This window comes from Lathamus discolor, chromosome 20 (assembly GCF_037157495.1).
Source record: "Lathamus discolor isolate bLatDis1 chromosome 20, bLatDis1.hap1, whole genome shotgun sequence".
Taxonomy (NCBI): Eukaryota; Metazoa; Chordata; class Aves; order Psittaciformes; family Psittacidae; genus Lathamus; species Lathamus discolor.
This window is the reverse complement of record NC_088903.1, coordinates 1,679,553-1,684,822: the sequence shown is the minus strand read 5'-3', so window position 1 is coordinate 1,684,822 and position 5,270 is coordinate 1,679,553.

Sequence of the window (5,270 nt, the reverse complement as noted above, 5' to 3'; positions counted from 1 at the left end):
GACCAGCACCATACACAGTAGCCATGAATGTGTTCCAAGAGCCATGTTTACAATATGATTTATGGTTGGACTTGATGATCTTGAAGGTCTTTTCCAACACAAGTGTTTCTATGTTCTTGGGGGTAGAAAGACAGAGGAGCAGGGCTTTGGAGGCTGTAGTCATCTAAAACACCCCAAACAACAGCCAAGTCTATTTTCAGGTTGCATTACCTTGAAATCAGCTGGAGACAGGGCCTTGCTTCAGCCTTGAGCTTTGAAGGGAGACGTTCCCCTATCAAAGTTCTTTCCCCACAAGACTGCCAGTCACCATCATGCCAAACAGCTACGAGTAACAGACGGCACCACCTCCAACACATCCACCGTCTGGCTTCCTCCCATCTCCAGCACAATGGCCCAAGCTGGCTGGCGTCTTGGCATAAACCCACCCTCTAATTAAAGCAGAAGAGAAGGAAGGGGAAACCTTCAAAGAAATCCCACCAACAGCCCTTACAGGAAAGCTTAAGATCTGCCCAAGCAATTGCCTGATCTGAGTCCTCTTCCCAGCATGGTCTTACTCAGCCTCCTGAGCCCATCTGCTCTGAGGGCACCAGGTCGCTTTGTCTCTGCCATTCTTGCCACCACAGAGATGCCTCTTATAGAATTTTACATTATATTTGGATTTGTACTTTTATTTTGCTGCTTTTTGTTCCCTTCTCCGAGGCCCTGTGCGTCATCCCTTCTGCGCTTTATTTGATTGCCTTTTGCAGATGAGGAGATTAATATTTCATCAAATGTACAGGGAATAAATAACCAGATTTTGAAGACATCCAGAATCTCTCCTGCTTTGACTGGCATTTGCAGACCTGGTGAGTGGGAGGGGTATTTTTGCCACAAGCTGTTTCTTAGGAAGCCACAGTCTTTGTCTACAGGACATTTCTATCACCCTTGATGTTGTGTGGTCATGACCAAAGGAAGGGTGCATCAGCTGCAATATGTGCAACCCTGTGGATGTGGCCATACCGCTAGCAGATTGTCAGGCACAGGCATGTCCCTGTGTCAGCAAAGCTGCACTGGCCACCATCCAGGCAACAGCATCGTGTACATCCATGCAACACTTGTATGTCCATGCGACATCATCATGTACACCCATGCAACTCCTGTACATCCATGCAACAGTGTCATGTACACCCATGTAACTCTTGTACGTCCATGCAAGTGTCATGTACACCCATGTAACTCTTATACGTCCATGCAACAGCATCATATACACCCATGCAACTCTTGTACATCCATGCAACAGCATCATGTAAAATGCAACAGCACCTTGCAAGTCAGGATGAGTCCCCATGTTGCTAACGCAGACAGCCACCAACAGGATGGCTTGATGCTGACTAGGTCATGCATGCATGTCTCTGTTATACGGTCCATGAAAGCAAATCACTTTTGGCTGGTGGATTGATGGGATCAGTCTGCAGAGTAAAACCATGGAGTTCTGTTTGATGCAAATGCCAATCAGCTGATGGGCAAATGGTGGTTGACTTTGCTAAAGCACTTTGATTGAGAAAAACAGTAATTATGACTATTATTGTGATTAGTTTAGCGTTCTGCCTTGAAGTTCCATTAGCTGTAAAACAAAAGCTTTTGTGTTTCTGTTCTATTCAAAACTGACACTTCCTCTCAAAAGAAATCTGAAAAATAAGACAAGTTATTTTAAGCCCCTCAGAAATCAAATGAGACGTTCACTTAGATCCCAGATTTTTATGGGTTCCTTCAGTTTGCTTGGTTTATTTGGCAGTTTGGGTGGGTTTGTGAACATGGTATCTCCTGTTGATTCACACAGCCTGGGGGAAGGGAGAAGAAAAGGCAGGAGGGAGTTATCCATGTACTGAAGGAATCAGTCGTTTGCTGCACTGAGCAGTGAGTCAGAGCAAAACCCAGCCTAACGCATGTCCACTGGTGTCTCTCCTTGCGTGACCACATGGGCAACTTCTGCATCTCCATTCATCATCCATTCTGGTGGAAGGTGTCCCTGCCCATGGCAGTGGGAACTAGATAGTAACCTCCTTTCCAACCCAAACCAGTCTGGGATGCTATGAGCTGCAGCAGAGGTTGATGGGGTGAAGAGGAGTCTGAAGTGTCCAGAAGCCACCTAAGAAATGCTTTTGCCAGCACAGCTCAAAGGTAATAACCGTTAAAGGACGTTGTTGATTGGGTAACAAGCCTTTGGCTTCCTTCCCTTCAATGTATTTAACGGGTCTGTGGTTTAAGCTTTCCTGCTGTCCCTTTCAGAGCAGCCATAAGGCTTGCAGGGATGAGGCAGACTATATGGAATGGTCAAATACAACAGGGATGCGTCAGGCAGGGTCTGAGAGCATGTTCTTCCCCTCTCTGCGGGTCTAGAAGGAGGGAAAAGGGTCAGACACAAAAGCCCAAGCCTGGATTTTAGAAGCAGGGGGAAAAGCAAGTCTCATGGGAGAAACCTGCTGTGTTGGGGTGGGTTCCTTCTCAGCCTGCACTTACTAATGCAGCTTCATGGGCTGAGTCCTTCCTTCACCAAACACCACACTGAAAAGCATCCTCAGCTTCACTCACTTTAAGCAGGAAAGAAACAGTCCCAAGACACTGGTAGGGAAACTGAGGCACGGTGCTGATCTCAGCTGTGTTTTCAAACTCCACTCTTCCATCAACCTGATCTATATGTCCATGACACCAAGAAGTATCTTATTCCTACAGATGTTCCGTTTGGAAGCAAAACGTGGCCCACAGCGCTACGGATGCTCCATGTGGGAAGTGGGGACACACATGCTGCATTCCCCTGGTGCAGTGACCGGTTCCAGTCTCATCCCCATTGTGCAGCCTGGACACATGGAGCTGCATGTTTTTCCCACCCAGGAGGGGGGTGAGTGCAGGGGACAATGTATAGCACTGCAGTGGTGTAAGTCACAGAAAAAGCCCCTGTCATGGAGCTGTTCAGAAACAGGAGCATCAAACCATGTGCAGCGACATAAATAAGAATAATAAACCAAAGGCAGATGAAGTCAGGCTAGACCGCCCCTCTCCCTTCTTCCTGGAGATCCGATCTGTCTCTTCAGTCTCCCCGTCCCTAATACCCATCTCCCACATTTGTCTCTGTGCCGCACCAAGGAGCTTCAGATTAACCATGACGAATGGACTGATTTCCTCGTCTCAGGGACTGTTTTATTTTGCCTTTGCCACATTTGACAAGTTGCATTTTACTATAAATCCCCTCAATTAGGCCTCTCAAACAGCACCGCAGCCATTGCCTTGATATATGGGGAACGAATTATCTTCATGTCCCTGGCAACCAAATCCTTGACTAAAAATAGTCGATGCTCACTTTTGTTCTTCTCCCATCACCTCACGCTTTGGGCACCTTGGAAGAGCGTGGCTACTGGACATGGTGGCCATGGGCAGGCTGAGATGGCAAAGGACAATCCCCCAGGTCTCAGTGCGGAAACAGGGTCTCCAGTTCTCCCCACTCCTTTGGGGTGCACAAAGCCCTGAGCAGCCCCCTAAAACCTGAATGTGGAGCTGTGCCCTAGACCCACGATGCCCTCAGTGAAGGGGCTGGATCCAGGCTGCCCAAGGGTGAGGGAGCTTTCTCAAGCCCTTTGAAGACAATCTTGCCTTTTCTATGGGCTTACTGACGTGAATGGTAACGCAAGAGTGGCTCTGGAGCACGTCTCATCCTGTCACTTGTCAGGGGTAGGGATGTTCAGGGACCTAAGAAACAAAAGTTACCTGAATTAAACAGAGCTTTACGTATTTTCAAACTTCTTTGCCAAATCAATGACACAACGGAATAAATCCAGCTCATGCTGGAAGATTAATGTCTGTGTTGTTTATTCACTTTAATTACTGAGCCAGGAGCATTTAACCTTTGGGGTCTGAGATGGAGCATGGGTTGCACCTGTGTGCTGGGTGCAGCCCTGGGTGGCTGCTTGTGCCCTGGGCCAGCAGATGCAAGAAGGACCTTGAATCCCCTCCTGCCCTCTCCCATGCTTGAGAGACAGAAAGCAGCTTAGTAAAGATGGATGGAGGCTTCGGCCGTGAATCCATCAAGGGACACTGCCCTCCCATTTATCTGTCTGCAATACACTATGATCTGCAGAGGCTGTGATTGGGAGCATGGAAGCATCTTTGATCCCCCCGGCTGGTGACCTCAATGGCAATGTCTTCTGCCATCCCCTTCTTGGCTCTCCTGAGTCACTGAGCTCAGAGGTGGACCCAAGCCTGGCCATGGCATCCCCCAAGAGACAGGGGATGTAAGAGACATCCAGGGTGGAGGGTGCCAGGGGGTGACAGGAGATGTGATGGGAGAGACATGAGAGGTCTTAGGGTTAGGCTGCGAGGGATGTCATTAGCCCAGGAGCATCATTAAGCTCCACTGCTAGACCCAGTGCTGTATCCCACCCTCCCCAGGACACACATCCCCCAAAACAGTGCTCCCTTCCTCTCTCAGTTCAAACCCCCCTGCTCTGCTCCATCACCTCTGCCCCTTTCACTACCTTTCCAGCAGGAACCCCACCTCCTCCATGACTCAGTTTACCCCTGTTATGACCAAGCGCTTTCAGCATGGCCCCACTGCATGGAAGGACCAGCATCCACCTGCCCCACATCCCCTCTTTGTCTCAGCAGTATCTCCATCACAAGGAAGCTCTGAAGCCCCTTCCACTCCATCCCTACAGTAAGGGGAAAGGGGCTCCCACCCCCCTCCTCCTTCACCAGCCACTTTGCAAAGGGTGGCCTCGCCTTCCCCTCCATCCCTCTGCCAGAGCCCTGGAGCTAAATCCGCGAATACACAAACCCTCCTGCAAGCTGCAGCTCTTCGCGTGGAAGTCGGGGGGGCAGAGAGGGCAGAGCCGGGTCCAGAGGGGTCCCTGGGCCGGTGGGAAGTTTCTGCTGCAAAAGACGCTGAGGGAGGAGGGACGGAGAAAGGGGAAAGAATGAAATAACTTGAGTTGGAAGGCACTAGGGAGGTGGAGGAAGGAAAGGGGGAGGAGGAAGAAAGAGGAGGAGGGAGAGAGGGGGGAGTGGGATGGAGTGGGGAGAGATGTAGCCCATCGCCAGGCGAGCCGCAGGGTGGGGAGCCAAAGCACCGGCTCCGAGGGAGGTTATAAAAGGCAGGAGCGGGTGGTTGATGCCAAAGGTGCCCGCCCGCCCCCAGGCATCCCCGCTGGGACCCGGACACGCTCCTTTGCACGGAGCCCCGAGGATTTTAACCCCGACGGCAGAAGGAGCCGAGCGGGAGCGGGACCGCTGCCAGCCAT